We start from the raw sequence: 27376 nt of genomic DNA, 5'->3' as shown, positions 1-27376 counted from the left end.
GCTTATGGAAGACCTTTTCTATGAGCCCCCAGCCAGAGCCTCACACTTCTGGGTGATTCTCCAAGTGCAAACACCTGACTACACAGGGCCAGGCATAGGACTCTTATTTTTTCAGGTTGGAGGAAGTGGACTTTTCAGGCTTATACAGCAAAATCTCTATATATATTTTCTTCCAACATAGCTGAGTGAAAGGGCAAACAGAAATTTGAAAGCAATGATTGCTTCCTTTGTGGGGGAGAAGGATACCCACTGAGTTGGGAACATATATGAATTCTGATTTGCAATCATTTCCACTATTTATGAGGTCACTGGACTTACTCCTGCTGAGTCCAATTTACAAAGAGCTTTGGTTGGATCAGGGAAAGGAATATTAGAATCCCGTTGACTTGGTGATGGCCAGAGGACGATGGATACCAAATGCAAGGAATGTATCAATGAACTGCAAGGAAGCAGAATCCTCCATATTAGCCCCAACATGCTATATCCAAATGGGTGGGAAGATGCATCTCTCCAGGGAAACTATCAATGCTGGGTGCACTGACATTGCAATTTGACTGCATACCCCCCAAGACAGACAGGAAATTTTCCAAGTAGAAACCTTGTAAGAAAAGATCCAGGATGCCTGAGGTAAGCAAAAGAGTTTTCCTTACCCCATCCTCACATCCCATTCCCAGGGCAGCTGTAGGATGCTGAGCACTGGTCTCTCTTGTTCTGCCCCTCTCTGGTGTTCTCCTGCCAATGCCCATCATTCCCCTACATGTCCCACAGACATATCTATTGTGGCATATTCAAATCTGAACTTGTTTCTCCAATCCCAGTCCAGACCCCATACCTGCTCCACCACTTCCAACGCCATCTTGCTAAATGGTGCCAGTGCCACCAACATAGTCACCCAACCAAACGACCTAGGAAGGAAGGATGCCCCCCTCTCCTTCACCCACTGCTCCACTCTGTCAAGAAGCTCAGCCTATTTTACCTCCCTAACAGCTCTCAAATCTGTTGGTTTTTTTTCTCCTCCATCTGTACTGCCACTGTTCTCTTGGATTAGAGCAACTGCCTCCCAACTGGATTTTCTGACAGCGAAAATTGCCACTACACCCCACTCACTCCACTGCCACCACAGGAAAGCAGCCTGGCTGCAACACTCCCCCACTTCAACCCTTCCATGGAATTCCTTCACCTGTTATTAAGGAAGGCTTTCATTAATAAGGCTGTACGGAGGCTCAGTCTGTCCCCTGACGGCCTCTCTAGCCTGATCCCTGTCACTCTGTCCATATCACTCTCACCTGTGCCTTCCCAACACCAGGTGAGTTGCAGTTCTCCTAACTTTCCTCCTGACTTTGATACTTGCTATTGTCTCTGCTTCACATGCTCCCCACCTCTCCACCCATTCTCTATGTAGCTAACACTCACCTGTCCTTCAACATCACAGCCAACCAATCGGGAAGCTTTGATAAAACCCCAGTCTGACGCACACACTGCTCTTGTCATCACTGTACTTACCTCTGTGATAGCACTTGTGATGCTGTGGGGTCCTCAGTAACCTTATTCCCTCCTACTTCTCTCTCCACACCCCAACCTGTGAGGTTCTTAAAGCAGGGGCGTGTCAGTGGAGCTCTCTGGCTGCAGCACAACGTCTAGTAAAGAATAGGTGCTCAGTAAATGCTCAGTTGCTGAATGAGCACCTGAGTTAGTAAATAAATCATATGGCAAGTGTAAAAGCCTGTTCAAATGGATTCAACCATCAAGGGGGATAGAGAAGGAGTGGTAAGAAGCTGCGTTTGGGGCATGGACTGTTCAGATGAAAAAACAATCCAGACAGTTCAGTTCAATCCACATGCCTAAGAAATGTGGATTCTCAGAGAAATAAAACATATTCATTCACTCAGTCCAAAAAACCAAATACTCATACTTCAAATGCATGCTTTGAAAAAAAAAAAAAAAAGAATCTGTAAAAACAGAAAGCAGATGTTGTCACTGATATCGTAGTCAAACAGAATAAACCCAGAAGGGAAAACAAAATCCTCTGTGAAAACTTCTGTTCCAGTTGTAATTGCCTAGTGCCAAGGATCAGACACTCATGCAAACCAGCATGAATAAGAGGGTGGTTCGGGGTTTTTTGTTTGTTTGGTGTTATTGTTTCTAGTGATCTCAAAGTAAGATGGTGTAGAGAAGCCCAGCTCTGGATAGAGGCCACATTGGATCCCAATCCAGTTCAGCCACTTTCCAGTTGTGGGACTGAGGCAAGTCACTTTTCTGAACCCATGTTCTCACTCTAAAATGGGGTGAGACTAGAACTGGCCAAAGGGTTGTCATGAAGGTGACATGAGATCATGAGGTGTAAATGCTAATAAGCAAAGCACCTGGCAAATAAAGGTTATTTTTATTCAGGAGAATGTTCCAGAATCCTCCTGGAGGAAGGAGAGTGAGAACATCATAGTGGCTAGTATCCCTATCTTACCTTCTCAGCTGGTCTGCCCCATTTATATACCCATCCTCAAACTGTCTGCTCCCCTAAACATCAGCTTGTCCAAGGCTCCAGCCTGTCATGGCTCTGACCCTTTCAGACTTCCCAGTTCTGCAGCCCCAGGCACTACAGTCTCCCTCAACACCAATACTTCATTCCTGAGAGGAAGACAGTACTTGGAACAGCAGGAGATCAGATGCACATACCCGAACCAGGCTGCGGCTCCAGCTGCAAGTGGGTACAGGAGGAAGGAGAAGAGAAAGGACAGGGACACCTCTCCCCACCATGAATTTAATTTTATTTTTTAAAATATTTCATTTAAGGGACGCCTGGGTGGCTCAGCGGTTTAGCGCTGTCTTCAGCTCAGGGCGTGATCCTGGAGTCCCAGGATCGAGTCCCACATCAGGCTCCCTCTGTGGAGCCTGCTTCTCCCTCTGCTTTTGCCTCTGCCTCTCCTCTGTGTCGCTCATGAATAAACAAAATCTTTTAAATAAATAAATAAAAGATTTCATTTATTTATTTGAGAGAGAGAAAGAGCAGGAGCAAGGGGGAGGGACAGAGAGAGGCAGAAGCAGACTCCCCACTGAGCAGGGAGCCCCATGCAGGACTTGATCCCAGGACCCTGAGACCATGACCTGAGCTGAAGGCAGAGGCTTAACTGTCTGAACTACCCAGGTGCCCCACCACCAGGAATTTTAGAAATCCCAGCTCCACCACTTACTGTTTGAGCATGGGCACATGACTTAATCTCCCTGAGTCTCTAATACCTTATTATTAAGTAAAAATTATCCTGTGTTTTTTTTTCACACTTCAGCATTCTGAAACTGGGCTATGCATTACGATTGATTTAGATATTTGATGTGATAGTGTCCCTCACCTCCCAAAAAAAGTAAATAAATGGACAATGTGTCTTAGAATCAAAGAATTACAGAACCAAGACCTATCGCACAAGATGGTACAGGTTGTGTGGGCCAATGCACGTAAGTGCCAAACAAAGTGTATAGGGAAATTTCAGCAAAGGGGCACCATGTTCTTATACACAGGGCACTTAAACACCCTCCCTCTGAGCAGGAGCCTGAGTAAAAGAGGCTACTTTGGAAGAGTATATGTCTGGGAAAGTCATGATTGCCATGTCCAACAGTTTCAACCAGGTAGAAAGCTGGCAGTTTGAGAATTAGCTGAGAAATAACCATGAGTCAAAATGTAAAGTCTTACTGAACCAGGGCTGGCTAAGAACAGAGGAGCAAGGCAGTGCAGTGCATAGAAGCTGGTCTACAGAGTAAGAAAACTGAATTCTATGGATGAACCTTGAGGATATGATGCCAAGAGAAATAAGCCGGTCACAGAAACACAAATATTGCATGGTTTTATTTATACAAGTTCTCTAAAATAGCCAAACTCATAAAAGCAAAGACTGGGACAGTAGTTACCAGGCAGAGAAATGGGAGTTATTACAACACCCTGTGCTGAGGTCCAGAACTTATTGGGGGTGGGAGGGACTCTGCGTGGATTCCATGCAGACACAGAAGGAATCCTCTTCCCAACTCCGTGTCACATCTCGGAAGCTAGATACTCAAAGTATTTAACAAGAATTTTCTTAAAATGCCATTCATGATTATCTCACCTTGAAAAATAAAAAAAGAAAAGTGTGTTTACAGGGCATGCTCATGTTCTTCAAGAGCTGTAGTAAGAAAGCAAAAGTAACTTTATGTCCCCTGGCAAATGCTGATGCAAAAATGTGTTTGTTTCTGGCATTACTACATTTTGCTGTACAAAGATAGAAGCAACTGGACCAAAGAGCAGTAAGCCTTTACTTCTACCATGACAACACTGGGAGTGGGCCAGCCAATTGGAAGTCAGTCTCCCCTTAGCGTAGGGGGAGATGGACCAATGAGGAGCCAATGCCCGTGTCTGACGTCAGAACAGGAACACACTCTTAATGGAATGAGATCCCGACACAGGGCCAGGACTGCTGCATGAGTGTCCCAATGGTTTAGGTGGCATTTTGAGACCCCACTCAATTTGCCAGTATTAACAGGAAGGCTTCTCTCTTTGCCTCATATTTCCAACTCAGCTCATAAACGAAGCAACATCTAGCAACTCTCTAGCTCCTCTCAACATCTTTGCACTTGCTTCTCTTGATGGACAGGAGTGACAAATCTAATTGTCCAGGCCTAGACATTCATTGAACCACATTTTTTCAGTGGTCAAAGTTTCCATGGTTGATGGCAAAAAGTAGGACATCCCCTTCTTCTTGCACACGGGCTTTCTTCTGCCTCGTGGGCGGGCCCACCTGCACTCTATACTACATGTCTATACTACACGTGACTAAAGGAATGAGGCAGAGAACCCATTCTCCCTGACAGTTGCAGCACTGGAAAGGAGGTTTGGCTTTATGTTCCACCATGTGAGTCTGTTTCTGATCCAGCCTCATCACTCTCTTTGGATTTCCTGAAACCCTAATAAGCCCCTATTTTTTGCGCTAGCTCCACCTGAGTTTATGGCACTTGCAAGCATTGGTCCTATTCACAGACAAAGTTAGAAACAGCAACTTTGGGAGAGGTGGACCAATGATAAGCAGACCCTGGTTCTGACTAAAATCAAAGGGGAGAAGGACAAAAGATAGAGTCTCTGCCGCAACCTTAGTTGTGTGGATAACACTGAGACTGGCTGAATTCTTTGGCTTAACAGGCTCCTAAAGCCAGGTGCCAAGAAGTAATTTACCTGTGGTCCAAAAGCAGCCACCTGCATCTCAGGAGAAGGAAGCCATATCCTAGAAGAAGCTCCCCTGAGCTCAGGAAGGGAAATTGGAAGGGCAGGACATCAGTCCTGTCTTCCCATTTCACCCCAAATAAATAGGTCTCTGCCCAAGCCAGTGTTGGAATGCTAAATCCTATCAGCCTATTTGGGTAGGTTGGGATAGGCTGTTTCTCCAGCTGCCCTTATTTGTCTTGCTAACTCTGGAGCTGTCTGTGAACACGAGGTCTCCTGTGACAACAATGTGTCATTACCTCTCTCTAACCATCTTGTTCTAGAGGCTTGTACCCTCTTCTTGCACCATCCTGCTCTCCCTCTGCCCTATAACCACTTTCTTCAGTGTAAAAACGAAATCCCCAGGCTGGCTAATGCCCTCTCCACTTTCGTCTCAAATGTTACATCCTAGTGAAGCTCTCTCTGACATTCCCAACACAGATAGGCTCTCCGACATATGCTATCATAGCTCCCTATACCTCTTGCCTCTACAGCCTTACCCTTATTTGCAATTTTATATTTGGATGAGTGCCTGCCTCCCACACTGGATTCCGTAAAGGCAGAAACCATGTCTGTTTTGCTTATTACTTATTTCATGGACTTGAATATAGCAGGCATGTAATAAATAGTTAAATGTGTGGAGAGTAGTCAATACTCTGAAGTCAGACTGGCTGGGTATGAACCCCAGATCCAGAGGAATAATGTGGATGGATGACAGTATCCTTAGGGGCTATAGGAAGGACTAAGTAAAAGTGCTTACAATGGTGCCTGAAACACAGTAGGTGCTCAATAGATGTTTATTAATATTGGTATAGTTGCCATTAGTCTGCTATGAAGAAACTGGACTTGCAAACTGGCCCTTTTGCTGACCATGACCACGACCAGAATGACTGACACATCTGGTTTCAATGTTGTCACCTAATGACAGATTGAAGGAAAATACACAGTCCTGATTGGAAATACGGCCTTGTAACTCAGCATCTTGTCCAACGGGGAAGACCTACACATTGGAAGAAGACACCACAGGCCCAGGGAGTCATGAACACATATGTGCAAATGGAGGGAAAGAGCCACAGTCAAAAGAAGGTTAAGGAATTAATGGTTAAACATTAATGCTTCAGGAAATGACACCAGCCTGAGGACTGTGGTCTGTGTCTTTGCTTACTTCTTACTCTGGGCAAGTCACTTCCCCACCTCTGAGCTTGTTGCTTTGTTTTTCACTATAAAATACATCATACAAAAGAGGGTTTAAAAACACATATGTACTGTTAAAACAGAGATAATAAAATGGAAATCAGACAACCCTGGCATCTTAGAAGCCCCCTATATACTCCTCCCCTGCCTCATACCCTCTCCTACAGATTCCAACCCACCCTAGCATAACCACTATCTCAATGTTGTTTTAATCACTCCTTAGGTTTTCTCTATAATTTTATCATCATCAGCTTTTTACGCATTTTCTACAAATGGTATCCTACTATAGATGTTCTTTATGACCTCCTTTTCTCACCCAACATTGAATTATAAGTTCACCCTAGTTAATGCAAATAGTATTAATATGTTCACTTTTATTTCAGAATAGCAGTCCATTATATAAGCTTAACAGAATTTCTTTATCCAATATACAATAGGACATTTTGATGAAGTCCATTATCTTTGCTAATACAGAAAATGATGGTATGAACATTTTTGTGCATGTCCTTTGGTAAATATATATGAAAGTTTCTTAAGGATATACTTTGCGAATGGATTTACTGGATCACAGTATATGTAGGAGTTCAAATTTGCTAAATGATTCCAAAATTTTGCCAAAATGGTTGCACAAATTTACACCCAGCAGTAGTAGACAAGAGTTTGTTACTCCACATCCCAAAAAAACTTTGTGCTGCCAGTCTTTTTAATTTTTAGCAATCTGATGGACATGTAATGAAATCTCATTATTGTTTTAATGTGCAATTTCCAATTATCAGTGAGGCTAAGCATCTTTTCATATGTTTATTGCCTATTCATATTTCCTCTTGTGGAAAATAATTGTTTATGTCTTTTGCCCATTAGTCTGATACAAATGTATTGTTCTTACACATTTGCAGTCATTCTTTATATATTCTGGATATTAATCCTTTTTGGTTATGTGTGTTAAAATATCTTCTCCTGGGTTTATGGCTTGTCTTTTCATTCTATGGGGTCTTGTGATGAATGAGCTCATAACTCTAATATAGTCACATTTATTAATCTTTGTCTTTACAACATGTATGTTTCATGACCTCATGGTTATGAAGATATTCTCCTATACTGTTCTAAACATTTTCTAGTTTTTCTTCTCACTTCTAATAATTTAATCCACATAGAATTTATCTTTATGTAAATCATAAGGTAAGAACCAGAATCTTTTTTTTAGTAAGGATTACCAATTTTCCCAGCACCCCTCTACTCTGTAACGCACATACCATCAAGAGTCAAGTTTCCATGTATGCATGGTTTCTGGGCTCTTCTGTTCCATCATCCTATTTATCTATCATTGTCTTGATTACTATAGCTTTATGGTAAGTCTTGCTCATCTAGTACAGTAATATCCCCAGCTTATTCTTCTTCAGAAGGATTTGGCCCTTTGCTATACTATATAAATGTAAGAATCAGTTTGTTAGGGGTGCCTGGATGGCTCAGTCAGTTAAACATCTGCCTTCGACTCAAATCATGATCCCAGGGTCCTGGGATCGAGCCCTACATTGGACTCCCTGATCAGAAGAGAGTCTGCTTCTCCCTTTGTCCCTCCCCCTGCTCATGCTCTCTTTCTCAAATAAATAAAATCTTAAAAAAAAAAAGAATTAGGGCAGCCCGGGTGGCTCAGCGCGCTACCTTCAGCCCAGGGCATGATCCTGGAGACCCGGGATCGAGTCCCACGTCGGGCTCCCTGCATGGAGCCTGCTTCTCCCTCTGCCTGTGTCCTGCCTCTCTCTCTCTCTGTGGGTCTCTCATGAATAAATAAATTAAAATCTTTAAAATAAAAAAATAAAAAAATAAAAAAAAAGAATTAGTTTGTCAAGGTCCCATCTCATCGTAAATCTAATTGGAATTGCACTGAATTGAAAGAGCAGTTCGAGAAATTTACGTCTTTATAATGTTGGGCATCTTGTCCAAGAATATGATATATCTGTTTATATAGCCCTTCATTTAGCATATTTCAAAAAAATTTTGTAATTTTCTCCATAAAAAATTTCAGTTTTTGTTGTATTTCTCCTAGGTACTTCTATATTTTTGTTGTTAGTGTGAATGGCTTCTTTTATATTTTCCAACTGATTGCTATTCATATAAAAATTCAACTGACTTCTGTATATTGATTTTGTATCCGGCAACCCTACTTAAATTCTCATTTTGATTCTAATAATTTATCTATAGTTTCTTTTGTGTTTTCTATATAGTAATAGATCTGCAAATAATAACTATTTTGAGAAGATTTTATTTTTAAGCAATCTCTACACCCAACATGAGGTTTGAACCCACAATCCCAAGATCAAGGGTCACATGCTCCACTAAGACAGCCAGGCACTCCTGCAAATAATAACTATTATTTCTTCTCTTCTAATCTTTACACTTTATATTTAATTTTTTTTACATATATACCTTGGCATGAAGCAGGCAAATGGGATAGCATTACCATTATTCCTATTTTTATAAATAAGGAAACTGAGCCTCAGAAAAATTAAATAACTTGCCTAAAGTCTCAAAGCTACAAATAGACAAAGTCAGGATTCAAACCCCAGTCTAGCCATTACAAAATCCATGTTTTAGATTTTATGTGTGAATTTCTTTTCCCCTTTATACATAAACATTTGAGATTTGTAAAATAACTGATCTGCCACTGAGGAAAGGGATTTTTGTTTCTTTTAAAGAAAAAAAAGATTATTTTGAATTGGTCAATACATCTGTACCATCTCCAAGCCGGAAGGAAGGAAGGAAGGAAGGAAGGAAGGAAGGAAGGAAGGAAGGAAGGAAGGAAGGAAGGAAGGAAGGAAAAAGGAAGGAAGGAAGGAAGGAAGGAAGGAAGGAAGGAAGGAAGGAAGGAAGGAAGGAAGGGAGGGAGGGAGCCAGCGAGCTAACATACTGTTTTACATATGTTTGCTCATTCCATCCCAACAGTAACCACCAAGTTGAGTGTTAATGTCCCAGTCCTACAGCTGAGGAAACGGAATCTCAGAAAGATTAATTTTAAAAAGCAATGACAAAAAGAGGAGATTTCATGACAAGCAGATTAGCAAAATGTATATATTGCATCAAAAAAATTTTTTTGGCATACTCTCCAATTATAATTAGCAACTTAGTTTTACAGCCTCAGGTAAATATAAAAGGATAAGAATTTGGAAGAGAACAGACAAGATTCCTTGTGTGTTCCCTGCAGGTCCATAGAGACAACACCTCCATGGAATTCTTCATGGGGGCCAGGAAGGAAAAGAATTGGGAAGTCATTGGTTCTTTTTTGGAGCTTTCCATGACAAGCAGAATAGCAAAATGTATATATTGCATCAAAAAAAAAATTTTGGCATACTCTCCAATTATAATTAGCAACTTAGTTTTACAGCCTCAGGTAAATGTAAAGGGTAAGAATTTGGAAGAGAACAGACAAGATTCCTTGTGTGTTCCCTGCAGGTCCAGAAAGACAACACCTCCAAGGAACTCTTCATGGGGGCCAGGAAGGAAAAGAATTGGGAAGTCATTGGTTCTTTTTCACTCACTCGCTCCTTCATTTAACAAATACAGTATTTACTAAGGGGCATCTATCTGAGTCCTGGGGCTACACTTGAGAATACCACTGGGAACAAGTCAGGCACCATTCCTGCCCTCATGAAGTTTTCAATCCAAGAGAGTCTAGCATTAAACCAGTAATCACTGGTCTGCATCCATAGTACCCAACTCCAGGAACCACCATCCCACAAACTGAAATCCCTTGTGAAGCTCAAGCAGACAATACTATGTTTCTGATTATCCTCAGGTCCCCATGTTGAAGCTGCCACAGTCCTACCGCAGGCTGGTGAGCCCCCCACCCCACTCTCTCCTACTTGGTTTCCTGCAGCCCCAGCCCCGATGTTGCTGGAAGCCTGTCCATCAGAGTGCCAATCGCAGGGGAAATTGAATCCAGGGGCTCTTTCTAGTCGTGTTTGCTCACTTTTTTCTTAGCATGATCTTTGGTTTCATTATATTTAGGTATTTCTTTTATTTATCCATGCACTAGGAAAAAAAAAAAAAAAAAAGGAAGGTGCCTCTTTAAACCAAGCGTGAAATGTATTAGGAACCTAAAGTTGAGAATAATGGGCTTTTTTTTTCCCCCTCCTGGAAAGCTAGCCTACAGGAGAAAAAAAATCCATTCAAATAATTTCGTTTAGTCCTAAGTATAAAATAACCGAAGTCAAGGTGTCTCTGCTGTTATTATTTTTTCTGATGTTTTTGACACCCGCGTGTGGAGTTCTCCGGCGCTCACAGCTTCCAGAGCTGTGAGCTCCCACTTGGTATATTCGTAATACTCCTTAATATTTTCATTTTGATGTAATTTGCGGCCCCAGCTTTTTAAATATCCGCTCTGTAATAATGTTTAATTTCAGGGGTCACTCCGCCAAGGAGTATATTAAAGCTTATAAAACTCATTTCCAAAGCTCAAATATCAAGCTGTGATCAGGTTAGGAGGGCAGCATCTGTGAATATTTCATCTTTTATCATGCTGATAATAAGGAGATGACAGAGGCACATTATTACAATGAGAGAATTGCTCATTTCAGGCCTGGTGCTGGAAGCTGGGGTCTGCAGTGTGTATTACTCAATAAGACCAATTCTGATATGAAAAGCAAGTTTACTGAGGCACCACTGTGTCTTATTTGATTGGAATGAATAATATATGGAGCTGCCGTTCGGGCTGCTGCTGGCCGGGGGAGGGGAGGCTTGCATGGAGAGGTGCACTTGGGGATAGACGGCGAAATAATTTATCAAAGGATATGTTTTATGGCCTGAAAATAAAGTTAAGATAACCACTGTTTATTAGAATCATTATTTCGGAAATCTGTATTCTGGAAATCTTAAACATGTGCCAGCTTACGCAGGAGAAGAATCTTGATCCCTTCAACTGGTAGAGATGCCTCGTAATTATCTATTTGCACATAGGAGCTGAGTGAATTTGACACTCGGGCTGATTCCTGCCACATTCTCCATTGGCGACTTTCATTATTGCTTTGCGTCAAGCCAACTTCATCAAGCGGGAACCTTAAAACTGTGGTTTTCCTGGTAGTGAGATGATGAAACACCATCACGAGGGAGGGCATCTTTTGCCTTCTGGAGAAAATCAAGCATGAACCACCGTAATTATTGCTCCCTGCCCTACAGCTGCACCCACACCCATCCTCTCCCCTGCTCTATCAGAGTAGAAGAGGGTTGCCTCCTTGATCAAGGACTAATCCTCTCAGTGCCATGGCTCTTGTCCCTTGCCACCTGTTCTGACCCCCTGTGAAGTACCCCTCTCTCCACCTCCAGTGTCCATGGCTCCCTTGCAGCTGGCCCCTTCCCTTCAGTCTCTGAATATGCTCACATCTCTCCTATCCTAAGAAAAAGTACATGAGATCTTGACCTTCTATCTCCCTCCAGCTATCACCATCAGTCTGGTCTTACCTGCTCATCCAGTGTCTCATACACTTGGACACACTTACTGAACTGAGTTGAATACACTTACTACCCTACCAACTCACATGGCATTCACCCCTCACTTCATTTTGACTTCTATACCCACCATTCCACTGAGACCACTCCCACCAAGGTCATAGATGTCCCACTAACAACTAGATCCACTGGGCACTTTGCATTCTGCACCCAGCTTGACCTCTCAGCTGCATTTATTATTATGTATTTTTTATTATTGTCCCATTATTTCAGGACACTACTTGCTGCTTCTCCATCCTCACTTCCTTTTCTTCCTCTGATTCCTTTCCTGGAAACTCTTCCTGCCCTCCCTAAAGATATTGGAGTTCTGAAGAACTACCCCCTTGTCCTCCTCTCTCCTCACTCTGTTCTCTCCACTGGGCAGCCAGCATTTATGGCCATGATGGAAACTACCACACATTGGCTGCTGACTCACAACTTAGAATCAACAGTAATTGGATTATAACCCAACCTCTTTCTTGGAGCTCCAGACCCATATATCCAACTGGGTGTCCCACTGGCACTCCAAACACAACAGGTGGAAAATTTAAACACCAACACAAATATACACATATACAAATATACACCTGCTCCTCTTCCTTCTCCTCCTTCTAATAGTCTTATCTCCAATGAAAAGAGAACCTTAAAGGCAGTCACTCAACCCAAAACACAGGCCAGCATCCTCAACACCTCTACTTATAATTGATGAAGTCCTATCCAGTCTTTCATTTCTGAAAATAAATAGATTACAATTTCTGATTATGAAAATAACACCCATTTGTTGAAAAAATTTTCATACTATACACAAATAAACAGAGAAGATAAAAATCACTTAACACCCTCCACCTTTAAATAGTCATCATTAACATCTGATATACATGGGCAGCCCAGGTGGCTCAGGGGTTTAACACCGCCTTTGGCCCAGGGTGTGATCCTGGAGACCCGGGATTGAGTCCCATGTCGGGCTCCTTGCATGGAGCCTGCTTCTCCCTCTGCCTGTGTCTCTGTCTCTGTCTTGCTCTTCTCTGTGTATTCTCATGAATAAATAAATAAAATCTTTTTTAAAAATCTGATATACACACACCTAGCCTTGTGTTTTTAATCTGGACCTTAGTCGGTCAGCTGTTACTGAGTGCCAATCATTGTATTGGGTGTGTGTGTGTGTGTGTGTGTGTGTGTACACACACACACACTTTATTTTTTTATAATTTTTTTAATTTTTATTTATTTATGATAGTCACACAGAATGAGAGAGAGAGAGAGAGGCAGAGACACAGGCAGAGGGAGAAGCAGGCTCCATGCACCGGGACCCCAATGTGGGATATGATCCCGGGTCTCCAGGATCGCGCCCTGGGCCAAAGGCAGGCGCCAAACCGCTGTGCCACCCAGGGATCCCCACACACTTACTTTAACACAAAAAATAGGATCTTAATATACACATGCTATCTTTAATTTAACAAGGGACATCTTCCCATTTCAATAAATATAAAACCACATAATTCATATAAATAGATAGTATTCTATAGCATAATTTACTAGCTTAATCAGGTCTCTGCTGATGGATATTTAGGTTCTACCCAAAATTTTATATTAACAATGACTCGCAATAAACATCCTTATATATAAATCTCTTTTAACTTGTTGATTATTGCTTTGGAATAAATTCCTGGATATGGAATTGCAGAATTCAAGGGTATGCACCTTTTTAAGATTTTTTTATAAATATTAGCACATGTCTTCCAATGATATAACAATTTATTTTCCCACCACTAATACGAAAGTTTCCTTACACCCTCTTTGACACCGAAAATTATCAATCTGTTTAACTCTGCCAATCTGCCAAATAACATTTGCATAATATTGCATATGTTATGGCATAAATTTGCAATAACATTGCTTAATTTGGATTTATTTTATTACCGTTGAGATTGAGCATCCTTCCATACTTTTATTGGTATTTACATTCCTTTTGTAAATTGCTTGTTTGTGCCCTTTGCCTATTTATTTATGAGATTGTTCTAATTTTTACCATTGATATATATAGACTCTTTACATATTAGAAACAACAATCATTTATCTATCATATATGTTGTGTACATTTTTAACCAGGTGGTAATTAGCCAATATGTGTTTATAATATCTTTAGAACAGCAATTTACAATTTCATGTAGCCTAATCTAATACCTTTTTTATGGTTTCTGTTTTTGGAGTCATACAGGACCTCCACACCACTAAATTATAAAAGATATAAATATATTTTCCCATATTTCCTTTTTTTACTTTTTAACATTTTTTATTCTAAAATTTCTTCTGGTATAGTATTTATTAATTTTAACACAAAAAAAATACTTAAATCAGTACAAAATGGGGGATTATACTGCAAAAATTTATGACCAAAAAAGAAACTCTTTGCAAACTAAAAATAGAAAGAAACTCCTCAACTTGATAAAGGGCATTTATGGGAAAAAAAAAAAAAAAACACTGAAAACTATAAAATATTACTGGGGGAAATTAAAAATCTCAATAAATCGAGAGATATAGCATAGTTACACATTAGAAGACTGCACACCATGAAGTTGTTCCCCAACATTCTCCCCAAATTGATCTATAAATTCAACACAATCCCAATCAAAATCCTGTGAGATTTTCTTGTACAAATTGACAAACTGATTCTAAAGCTAAGTGGAAATACAAAGGATCTGGAATAGCTCAAGCAAAATAGGAAAAAAAGAATAAAGTTAGAGGATTTACACTATTTGATTTTAAGATTTATACTATAATGCTATAGTCATCAAGAGAGAATGATATTGGTATATGGGTAAACCTATATAGATCAAGAGAACAGACTAGAGAATCCAGAAATTGGCCAATATATGGCCAATTGATTTTCAACAACATAGGCACCAACATAACTCAATGGGAAAAGGATAATGTTTTAAACAAATGATGTCAGAACAACTGGATAGTCATATAAAAGAAAAGGAAATTCAACTTCTACCTCATACCATACACAATGTTATTTTGAAATGGATCAGAGACATAAACCTAAAACCTAAAACTATAAAATTTCTAGAAGAAATCGTAGGAGAAAATCTTTGCAGTTTGGGGTTAGACAATGATTTCTGAGACAGGAAAAACAAAACATTATTTGTAAAAGTGAAAAAAGATAAATTCTACTTCATCAAAATAAAACACTTGTGCTCTTTAAAAAAAAAAAAAAACCACTATCGAGAAAAGGCAAGCCACAGACTCGGAGAAAATATTTGTATCACACATATTTGTCAAGGAGCTTATATTCAGAATACTTAAAAAAAAACTCTCATGGATCAATAATAAGACAAACTACTTAATTTTTTAAGGGGTACAATTTTAATAGATACTTCACAAAAAGACACATGAAAGGCCCATAAATTTATGAAAAGATACTGAACATCATTAGTCATCAGAGAAGTGTAAGTTGAAACCACAATGAGAGATGACTTCACACCCAATAGAATGGCTAAAATTTGAAAGCCAGACAAGTCTAAGATCAGATGATGAAGATGTAGAGGAACTGAGTTATTCATACATTGCTGAAGAGAATATATATAATGGTATAGCCACCTTGGAACACAGTTTGGTAGTTTCCTACAAAGCCAAATGTATATGTATACAACCCAGCAATTCCACTCCTACATATTTACCCAAGAGAAATTATACATATGTAATACATATATAATTTAGTCATATAATTACATATGTATATATATAATTGTATATATATATATATTTACACGTAAATGTTCATAACATTTATATTCATAATAGCCCCAAACTAGAAACAACTGAAATGTCCATCAACAGGTAAATGGATAAACAAATTATGCTGTGCTATGTAGAATATTATTCTGAAAAAAAAAAATGAATGATATACCCAATAATGTGAATGAATCACAAAGTACTTACATTGAGTAAAAGAAGCCAGATAAAAAGGAGTATATATTGTAGGATTTATGGGCCTTTGATTATACCATATAGTAGAACAGGTAAAACTAATCAACAGTGCTAGGAATCAGAACAGTAGTTGCCCAGCAGCAGGAAACTTTCTGGGGAGATGGAAATGTTCTACATCTTAATCAGGTGGTAGTTACATAGATATCTACCTTTATCAAAAGTTATCAGCCTAAAAAAAAAAAAAAAAAAGAGTTATCAGCCTGTATGCTTAAACATGTCCATTTTCTTATATGTTAATTACATCTCAATAAAGTTAATTTAAACACACACACACACACATATTAGGACAGGATTTGGACAGCCAGTATCTTTTCCTTATGCTGTTAGTTCTTTTCTGGCTTTTCCCCCCATATTGTTTAGTGAAGTTTTAGGCGATACATAGCAGACGACATTAATCAAGATTCTTTTGGTTTTAGGTAACGGAACTCCAATCCAAACTAGCTTCAGAACAAAAGCTGGGCTGACCAAAATGAGTATCTTAAGTGGAACTAGCAGTGCCACTGCTCTGCAGGACTCTAGTGCATTCCATCCCAAGAGCACTGAAGCCCTAGGCCTTCTGGCGCTTCTGTAAGGACAGTGGTCATTGATGGGGAAGGGTGGTGTATAGCTGCAAGCAGGATGCTGGGTAACAAAGTTTGCCTGGGAGTACATCTATTCAATCTATTCCTTCCATTTATCCTTTTCAGATGATGAAAGTCCATGAAAAATGGAGAAGAACCAGAAGTGCTCCCCCTAATGACGAGGGTCCTAACATGGCTCCTTCCCTTAGGAGGAAAGCAGGGCAAAGGAACATGATTCTTCTTTGCCCATTAGAGTTCCCAGAGGAAGTATTGTTTTGTCACTTAAATTCATCTAGGTAGATATCGCAATGTGCAAGATAGTATGTCCTTCAAAGCCCAGGGGTTGTTGGTTCTACCAGGCTTTTGTTCTTCTGAGTATGGGCACCCCAGGTGGGCCAACATGTCTGAATTCATGCAAGAAGGAATCAGGGTCCACTTCTTGGCATTCTTATGGATACCCAAATACTAAGGTACTATGTGTGCTCATACAAGCCAAGCCCTTGGTAGGACTAAGAGGAAAAACAGGAAGGAAGAAGAGAGGGTGGGAGGCACAGGGAGGAAACAAAGGAAGAGGGGAGGGAGGGTGGGAACAGCTAACACTTGATGTCACAGTTATTTTCCAGACAAACTGAACAACTCAATGGTACTCCTGCTTCACCTCTGTGCCACATTCTCTACGCCTTAGAGAACCACTCCTGTTCCCTCCACCTCTCGCACTATCTCTACTTGTCCAAATATCACCCATCCTTCAAGCCACAGCCATAGGCACAGGCTGAGGCCATCCCCCATCGTACTCTCCAGGAGCTCCCACCCATGCACTTGGCCACTCCATTAAAAAACCAGTCTAGCCTTATTAGCAAGTCTATAGCCTCAGAAGCAGAAAAAGTGCTGCTCATCCCATTTATTGGGCATATTATTCTCGTCAGCGGCTTTTAGAGGATTTTGCTAATGGCTTAGAGACTGTATGCACCATCACAATTAAGACATTGCTAATAAATTAAGTTTTATGGACATAAATCAGCAGGTATGCTTATTCAGCTGTTACACCTCACTTAGGAGTGGGCTTCACACCTTAAGAGAAAGCATATTTCTATTCAGGAGTTGTAATGGCCTTGTTAATGGAATATTAATTACCTCACTTGTTGGACAGCAAGATGTCTGCTCCTGCTCTCTTGCCACAAGTGTTCTTGGGGAATCATACTTTTCCAACTTTGTGTCACTGTGGCTGATGATGTGACTGTCATGTCAGCTAAGCCCACTCCATCATCCTCGGCTGGAGAGAATGAGGTTCACCTTCCGGCGATGAGCCAGGTAAACAAAGGCTTCAGTGGTCACAGAGAGAGTGTTTAACCTATCTTCTCCCAGAAAGTGTACAACCTACCTGCCCGTCTGTGAGGCAGAAGGATAGCTGGGCTAAGAGGTGAGAGGACTGACTTGTTACCACCCACCTTACTCAGTTCAGGCTGTCATCATGGGCTGGCTTAAGCAAACATTTACCTCTCACAATTCTGGAATCTTCGAAGTCCAAAATAAGGTGCCAGCAGATTTGGGCTTGGTGTGAGCCCACCTTCTCATAGCGTGCACATGGGGTCTGCACCTTGCTGTGTGCTCATGGAGGGACTGAGAGCTCATGTCCCTCCGTCTTCTTCTAAGGACACTAATTCTATCATAAAGGCAATAGTCTCATGACCTCTACTAAACCTGATCACCTCCCACCCTCCCGATACTATCACATTAGGGCTTAGGATTTCCCCACATGAATTCTGGGGGGACACGACCACTTAGCCCATAATACCTCCACTCCAACCATAACCAGCTGTATGACCTTAGGCAAGCCACTCACACCCTCAGGGCTTCAGCTTCCCATTTAACACATGGGTATAACCAAGTGACCACGGACAAAACCAAGTGGAAAACCCAAACCTTAGAAAGATACTAATATTGAACCATTTTGTGATTATCTTGTCAAGACCATGAGAGAAACACCAAGGAGGAGAATGGATTTTTGCCTGAAAGAAGGTGAGCGTTCTCATTGTCAATCATCCTATCATATCATTAATCTGGGAAAAAGAAACAATCCAGTGTTGTGTGTGGAGACAGGGGGGCTCCTTTCTCTCTGCAAATGCACAAAGATGTCTTTGGCTCCAAACTCTGTAGAATGGAAGGACTGGAGAAGAGTGGGCTGCCCCAACCACATAAAGTGGGCCAGAGAGAGCAGTGTAGCAAGCCTCCACATTTTATTCACAGCACCAAGGCCACAGTGGCCCAAACACCAGCCCTGCAAGAAGGCAGCCCTGTTCAGTTAGCTTCACAGGCAACAGGCACATAGCCCCACCATCAATAGTGCGAGCATGGGGATCCAGGAGAGTGGGGCCAAGCCATGAGAATACCTTGAAGAGGGATATTTTCCAGCAAGAAGATAAGTGAGGGATCCCTGGGTGGCGCAGCGGTTTGGCGCCTGCCTTTGGCCCAGGGCGCGATACTGGAGACCCGGGATCGAATCCCACATCGGGCTCCCGGTGCATGGAGCCTGCTTCTCCCTCTGCCTGTGTCTCCGCCTCTCTCTCTTTCTCTCTGTGTGACTATCATAAATAAATAAAAATTAAAAAAAAAAAAAAGAAGATAAGTGAAAATTGAACCATGTGAGGGTGGTGACCCTACTTTGTTCTTGAACTAGTTTGGTTCTGAAAATCCACTCAAAAAAGGAAGAGCTCAACCAGGACCTAGCACAGCCTGCCCTGCCTCAAGTCACTATGAGATCTTAGACAAGTCCCCATCCTCTCTGGCCCTTCTTTCTTTCTCTCAACCCAATGCTCTCAAGGTCAAACAACTTCTTCCTTTGAGAAATACCAGTGAAAATGACTTCAGAACACACATTACCTTTCTTTATCTAGGAAAAAAATCTCAGACCCAGGCACCTGCTGGAAGAATTTCTTCCTTTGCATCCGTTTAGCATATCAATTCTCATAGTTTCTGCTTGAACTTCAGAGCAAAGGACTTGGAAAGCCAAGCCTTTGCCTTTCTAATGCAGAGTTTTACATATTCTCCTAGACTCTTTAGGGTCCAGCTTGCCCTTCAGCTGGCCACCACAGAGCAGCCCTGTCCCCTGGCTGAGGCTCAGGTCCATTCCCTCCAAAGCTAATTGGGGGTAACTGACCTTCCCATACATCCCTTCCTACTCCTGAAGAGAATAAAAGTCCAACCCAAAGTGGGATGCAGAGAAAGGGTACAGAATGGGAATAGGCAGTGAGGACCCCAGAAGGTGGGGTGCAGGTACAAGGTGGTTGTGAACAGGGGAAGCCATAGTTTCCAAGACTGAGGAAATAAAATTGAAATCACTGATGTTCTGCACTGAGTCACTGCATTACAGGAGGCCATGAAGCCATGTCTGGGCTGAAGGGCCCTCACACAAGCTGTTGCATAGATCAATGTCAGTTGCATCCAGGAGCCTCTAGGCACATTCCCAGAGGCAGAAAAGGGAGGGAAGGCCAGTCTGTGACAAGGTGCCCTTACTATCCTGTGACACATTGTCCTTTACTCACTCCACAATAGAACTATAACCGCAGAGAGAGAAATCTAGTTCTCACCAGAAATCACCTTCAAAGGTGACCTGGTCAGCTATTGCTGCATAACAATCTCAGTTACTTTCCACAAAAAGCCATCATTTAACTCCGGCATCTACAGATCAGCTGGGGCTCAGCTGGGCAGCGATACGTTGCAAGTTAGGTCTGAGTATGCTCCTCATTTCTCTCATCGTCATTGGACCAACAGGCTAGCTGGGACACATTCTTCTCATCACAATGACAGAGCCACAAGACAGAAGTGGAAATATTTGATGCCTCTTGAGGACTAGCCCAAACTGGCACCCTATGACTTCTATCCTTTTCCATTGGACACATCAAGTTATATGGCCAAGCCCAAAGTTAAGGGCCAGGAAAGTATACTTCCCCTTAAGGAAAGAACTGCAAAGTCATATGGCGAAGGGCATATGAAAGATAAAAAATTGGGACCAATAACACAAGCTACAGAAGGAATGATTCCACAATGCTTCATAGTTAATGAGACATTTTTTATACTGTCCTTAATTTACTCTTCATAACAACCCTAAGAGCCCTAAGAGACAGTGATTATATTTCCATTTTACAGGTGAAGAAATTGAAACTCAGAAAGAAGAAGGGAAATGCCTGAAATCACACCATTTTTTTTTAAATCACACCATTATTAAGCAGGAGTATGTGTATACAAATCTCTTCATTCAATTTCAAGTCCAGAATATTTGCCATAACTCCAATGTTGGCTTTCCTCATAGAGCCCCTAGAAGACCTGGGATTTGTGGAATAGTCCTCTATTACTTATATAAGAGACTTACGTTGGGTTGTTTTGGGGTGCAGTTTTTGTGGTGTTGGGTTTTTTTTGTTTTGTTTTGTTTTTTTGATGACAAAATTTTATGGATGGCAAAAAGGACCAGGATGCTCTTAACCATAAATTAAAGAACTTGAATGAAATCAGGAACAGCAACTATATGGCATGTATGTTGCCACTAACCATTCCCACATCTTTGGCAGACATCACTAATCAATGATGGCACTCTTTCCTCATGAGTCTCAGAATCTTTTTCTACACAATGTGCCACTGATATTGAGTTGGAGAGGACATGGAAGGTGAAAACTATTTTTAAATCCTGCATAACCCTTTTCTGAGGCCCATTCAGCCCCAAATGGCTGTGATTCTGAAACCAGCAATACTGTAGCACAGCAGCATGAAAAGGCCACCTGGCTGGGATCAGAACTGATTCTAGTCCCAACTCTGCGGTAGCTGACTCTGTGTAGGAAAGACAATTAACTTCTCTGAGCATTTGTTGCATCAATTTTGTGACCTTTAAAACTACTTATTTCAATTCCATAAACATTAATTGGGTGCCCACAGTATGCCAAGCATTGCTGTCAAGGGAATTAAGAAATGAATGTGACACATCCCTACTCTGGAAGGAAAACAAGGGGATGGGGGAATGCTTTGATTTCTGAGAGCCAGTCCAATGCTAATATTCTGTTATCGAAGACATTGTCATGGGACTCATAAATCCTGCAGGAACCCAGGCTTGAAGACCTCCTCCCAGGCAGGAGCAACGGGTTATATATGAGGGGATCTGACCTCAGAGTGGGGTTTACACGCTCCACTGTTCTCCATGCTCCCAAAGTAGAAGGCAAGTACTACTTCTGGGCCAAAACTTTCCAGACTCATCTTCCAAATTTAGGGTCAAACAACCTGGGTGTGAATCCCAGCTCTGCCACTTATTAGCCTTGTGACCTTGGACATCATCCACTTACTGAGCAATCAATGTCCTTATTTGGAGAAAAAAAAAAAAAAGGAAAAGAATCATCACTGTGACATACAGTTGCCTGTATCTATTAAACAAGAAAACTTATGCAAATGCCTGCAACACAGATGCCCTGAATGAATTCACATCCCTTCCCTTCTTCTCCACCACCAGCCCCATACCCCAGCTCAGTGCTTTTCCACCCCAGCTGCACAAAAGGGTCCCTGGATAGCTTTTAAAAATTAGAGATGCCCAGGTCTCACCACAGAAGACTGAACTAGAACCTCTGGGGGGATGGAGCCCAGGGAGTCACACTCTTTGAATCCTCCCAGGTGCTGCTAGAGGGCAGTCACAGTTGAAAGCCACCACCCTGGCTATATGAGTCAGGGTTTTCCAGAGAAATAGAACCAATAGGACATAGATATAGATAGATATAGATGCATAGATATAAATATAGGGCTACAGATATAGAGATATGATATAGAGATAGATATATAGATGATATATATATAGATAGATATAAAGAGATTTATTATAAGGAATTGGCTTATGTGATTATGAAAGCTAAAAAGTCCCAAGATCTGCAGTCAGCAAGTGGGAGACCCAGGACAGCCAATGGTATAAGTTCCTCTGCCAGAAGATTCAGCCCTGCCAGGCCAGGAGGACATGGAGTGTTTGCATCCTCCTCCAGACATACTGCCCTGGGATGCATGTCCCTCCTGCTTCCCTTTCAGAGCCTCCGCCTGCCCAGTGGAGCCGCTATTGTCTGGGGAGGTGGCATGTGTGTATATGCAAGGGGTATGTATGTACGTTTGAGGGCAGCTGCTTACCCTGGTGCTAGACCTCCACCCAGCCCCTTCCCACAGCCAAACCCTGGTGAGCATTTGCTCATCCATTCATGCACAGACCAAGAACCTGCTTGGCACTGTGCTAGGTGCTGGGAATGTGATGGCCATCACAGTTAGGTTGTAGGTGCTTGGACATTTCAGTATTATATACTTGCTTTAAGTATCAAAATATTAATATTTTTGTTGGTACAATACTATTATTTCAGTATCTTTCAAAATCTGAGGTCAGAATTACTTATATCTGGAGGGATACACAGAAATTTTTGTGCTACAGCAAAATTTCTAACCAGCCCAAGGAGCAATCACTTAGAAATCCATCTGTCTATATTTCTCCAAGCTATTGTGAAAATCCCATGACCTGGATCACTGGGTAGTTGGCCATTATTTGTTTTTCCCTTCAGGGTTGAGTGCTATTAGTAATTTATACTGCTCCCAAAGCCAGTATGCGTTCTGCTGTTCTTATGAGGGCCCAATGGAGTCTCCTTAGAACATGAATGAGGGGACACATTAAGGCAAACAAGTGGAGGATATGGCAGCAGGATTAAGGGGTAGGGAAGGGACAAGGAAAGAATGAAGTCCCCAGACCCTTCAAGCTTCCTTCCCCTAGTGCTAGGTTTACTCTTCTCCCCTCCCAGAAAAGGGCTGGATCCCTTGTTGGTGCCTGATGCCTCCTCCCCTAGGTACTTTATCTTGACCATCACTCTCCTGGAAGAACAAAATTGCCTCAGTCTTAGCATGGCTTTCCCCAGGAAGAACTTAAAACAAAGCGATGAAGATTTTTGGTGGCCACATCCCGCCTTTTTTAATGAAATGCCAATATCTTGGCCTTTCTTAAAGTACCATATTGTCACACTGTCATTTTGATCCAATGCTACAGCTATAATCAATACAGTGATGAGCAAACCTCCCAACCCTCAAGGAATTTGTATTTTAGTGGAGGAGACACAATATAGAAATGAGCATACTATGTAAGATAATTTCAAATAATGGCATGAGTTAGATCTGTTAGTTTTTGCTACATAACCAACCATACTAATATTTTATGATTTTTTTTTAAAGGACCATTTATTCTTGTCCTCAACAGTCCTACTGGTCTTGTCTGGGATCCTTCATACACTTGCAAATTGGCTTCAGGTCAGCCAGATGGCTCTGTTTCCAGGGAAGGCTGACTATTGGGCTAGAGTGCCTTGGTTTACCTCCATGTGTCTCTTATCCTCCACCAACCTAGTTCAAGCTTCTTCACATGGCAGTTGCTGGGATCCAAGAGGAACAGTGGAAGACTGCAAGGCTTAGAGCTGGCACACATATATTTCTAAAACATTCTATTAGCCAAAGTAAGCCATAACTCCAGCCCAGATTCAAGGAATGGGAAAATCAATTCTACCTGTCTATGAGACATGTTGCAAAGTCACATCGCAAAGAGGCATCAGTAGACAGACGGATGGTAAATTGTGGCCATTTTTGCAATTAACAATGCAGGTTATTAATTTTTAATAAAGGGACAGTGGAATAAGAAAGTGACAGGGATGAGGAGCTTCTTTATATGATAATTTACGTCAGACTGGAGTGATATAAAGAGCAACTCAACGGCAAAGATTAGGTAGGTGAGCATAAGAAGTGGTGAGAACAGCATGTGCAAAGGCCCTGAGTAGGAAAAAAAATATCTTAAAATCTTCATTGTGTTCAGGATTCAGAAAGGAGTGGGCCTGAGTGGAATAGGTAGATGGGGGGTGGGGGGAAGACACACTATGAGATTAGGAGATCTGGATTTTATTTTATTTATTTTATTTTATTATTTTGCCTTATGATACAATTGACTATATCCCCTATGCTCTACCTTTCATTTTCATGATGGGTTTCATTTTCAATATGGTAAGAGGGTTTGGATTAAGAGGGAAGTGAAATGATCTGACTGAAATTCTAAAAAGGTCAGGTGGGCTGCAGGAGGAGAGCAGGGACATCGTGTAGGAGGCCACTGTAAGAGTCCAGACAAGAGATGTCATGATCCAGGTTGAAATGGTAGCGGTGACAGTGGTAAGAGGTGATGCTCTGCAATAGGACTTACTAATGGATTAGGTGCTAGTGGAGAAGAAAAAAGAGGACTCCAAAGCTTTTGCTTTTAATCTCTGCATGAATGTTGAGCTACTGAATGAACCACATTGCTAAGATAAAAAAGATGGTGGGATGAATGAGTTGGGGAGAGGAGTAAACCAAAAATTTCACTGAGGGTATGTTAAGTACAGACAAATATCTCTCAGGAATATGACACAAGCTTGTCTTTTAACATGCAGGAGGGGTGACAACTGTGTGGAATTCTGCTGCGATGTGGGGGAATGAGGATAGAGACGTCACTGTTGGTTGGGTTCAGCAACATGGAATGCCACTGTTTCTACCTTCTAGAATCAGTATCTCTCTGCACCCTGGACATCCCTGTGGTTCCTTAACAACTTCTCAGGCCACGTAACCTGCTTACCAATTTCAGCCAGCTGGCCACCCCACCCAGTGACCACCCATCACAACTGTCATTCAGGTGACTGTCAATCTGTCCGTGAAGTTAGAACAGACTTTGACCAGCCCTTCCCTCCAAACTGAACTGTATATTTTCCTGAAGATTGAGGATGGTGGTGAGGAGAATGAAGTGGTATATTCTCAGCATATGAGCACCAACAGGGGTCTCAAGGTAACAGAGGTCAAGGCCTTCTGGAAGATAGACCTGGCAGATTGTTCTTGAGAATCCTTCCTGAGGTCCAATGGTGCCAAAACAGCATACAGGCAACCACTTTAATATCACAGACTGACACAGTTCATGGTGATAATAGCATAGGAAGGGAAGCTGAACAAGGCAGACCAAAGCAAGACCTTCTGGCCTCTCAGTTCTGCCCCTGGCACAACAGGTTTATCCTAAATGCAGTCTGGTTGGAAGAGTCCTAGTGTCCCTCACTCACTGCCATTCCAGTCAAAAGCTGAGTCCATGTTAGAAACTTGAAGGGCTACCCCGGTGATCCTGAGAGCCTCTGTTCTGGTCCTTTAAAGTCATCCTGAGTGTCGGTATGATTTTTTGCTTCTCTCTTACCATGTGTCAGCCCAGGTCTCCAGGAAGCAGATGCTAGGACAGAATTAGAAGTGCCAGGTATTTATAGTGGGGAAATGCCTGTGAAGGATAAAGGGGAGAAGCACCAGGAGTGGGCAAGGAAAACCTTTAATATACTGATCTGACATCTGTGACTGGGGAAGGGGACAAAAGGAAGATTGGGCAGGAAAAGTCACAAAATGCAGTATAGCTCTAAGAATGTCTTGGCCAGGCCATTAAGGAGCTTGGAGCAAAGATGGCCATGAGAGGAGTCCTGCATTTTGAGACACAAATATCGCAGCTCTGATCCCTGCAGTGCTCAGTCATTGGCCAGGAGCAGCCTTGGGAGAGTGTGGCCTCAGCTGAACATCTATCTCCGCAGATCGAAAAGAGCAGCACCTAGAGCCCATCAGCCAACTCTATTCACATGGCTTTTTGAAGGGAAAGCTGAGTGGCCTGCCTCCAATGGCCACTCAGCTTTCCATGACAGGGCTGATACCATCATAAAGATGCTTTGCTCTCAGAAGAGTTGTTACATAGGTGGCAAAAGGATGATGAGTCTCCAGTAGCAGAAAACAAGCTAGGAGAAAATAGGTCAAAACAAAGCTATTACAAGTCACATGAGAGAACACTTCTCATTTTCTTTGGTATTGTTGGGTTTTATCAATTTATGGTTGATTAGAGTGAGGTATAGCATAGAGATTTTAGTCAGTAATATTATAGTAACTTTGCATGGTGACAGATGGTGACCATACTTACTGTGGTGAGCATTTTGTAAAGTATAAAACTGTCAAATCACTATGTTGTACCCCTGAAATTAATTCTTCATTTATGAATTTAAAATTTTTTTCTCAGAAAACAGCAAGGTGACTTTTTTCTGTTCACTTACGATGCTTAATGGGGAATGCTGTTGAGGTATTCTCCTGAAGTTGACTGTCCAGTTGAAGGTACCAATGAAAATTTGGGCCCCAGCCCCATCCTGGTCTGAGGACATTGGCTGAGGTCAAAAGGGAGGATACTGAGCCTAGCATAGCTCATGGCACTGATGCTTTGTTCTAGGCTTCAATGAACTCATCAAAAATCCTGAGAAGTTGAGTTTATGGTCAAGAGTCAGTCAATTAAAAAAAAAAAAAAAAAAAAAAAAAACAGCAGTAGCAGATTCTTCAGGAAATAAAAAACATAAGACTGTACAGCTCTAAAATTGAAATATGGAGTCAATAAGAAATATGAAGGTGAGCAAGGAGTGGTAGCCCCTAAGAAAGGCTTCTGTCTGGTATAGAAGGATATGGTCTAAGTCCTCTTTGAATTTCCATCCACCAGAAGGTGCATATATGTTTGTTGAATGGACTAGTGAATGTGCAGGAGGGCAACCTCCCCACTTGTCTGAAAGGAGGACTTTGAGAGAACAAAAGAAAAGTCACCTCTACTAGTGTTGGAGGCAGGAGAAGAGGTCAACACTGAACTGGACACCACTCAACAGGCTCACAGAGAGGACAGGAGGAAGTCACGGAGGCTCCCTGGAAACAACAGAAGTTGTCCGCAACATGAGGTACCCCCAAAATCCTCAAAGAATGTGAGGAGACAGATTAGGAACAAAGCTGTGGTGGAGTCTGAGCCAAGAAGACATTGGTGTGTTATTATTCCAGTGGCCTTCTCTTACCCTCAGGCCGGCAGGACCAGAAGAATCTTGGCTTA

General features: G+C 41.7%; 2 long non-coding RNA genes across 16 annotated transcripts in view; one reads left to right on the top strand and one right to left on the bottom strand.

Moving 5' to 3' along the window:
- LOC102151386 overlaps positions 1-27376 on the bottom strand; it is a 93858-nt gene that overhangs the window by 33138 nt on the left and 33344 nt on the right. For 6 of the 15 annotated variants that reach the window (XR_005370142.1, XR_005370139.1, XR_005370140.1 and 3 more), the window contains exons 5-7: positions 15839-16055; positions 3898-4091; positions 1504-1637 (exon numbers count right to left, since the gene is read on the bottom strand). The exons of 4 other annotated variants lie outside the window; for them this stretch is intronic. This is a non-coding gene — a long non-coding RNA (uncharacterized LOC102151386). Of the gene's footprint in view, positions 1-1503; positions 1638-3897; positions 4092-5978; positions 6137-15838; positions 16056-27376 lie in introns of all 15 variants that reach the window. 5 more of the 15 variants (XR_005370141.1, XR_005370146.1, XR_005370148.1 and 2 more) reach the window with 5 other exon arrangements.
- On the top strand, positions 25015-26847 carry LOC111098948. Its single transcript, XR_005370154.1, has 2 exons — positions 25015-25141; positions 26537-26847. It is a non-coding gene; the product is annotated as an uncharacterized LOC111098948 (long non-coding RNA).

Source organism: Canis lupus, chromosome 15 (genome assembly GCF_011100685.1).
Source record: "Canis lupus familiaris isolate Mischka breed German Shepherd chromosome 15, alternate assembly UU_Cfam_GSD_1.0, whole genome shotgun sequence".
Lineage (NCBI taxonomy): Eukaryota > Metazoa > Chordata > Mammalia > Carnivora > Canidae > Canis > Canis lupus.
Note: the sequence above shows the minus strand (reverse complement) of the source record. Positions and strands in the feature narration are given on the sequence as shown.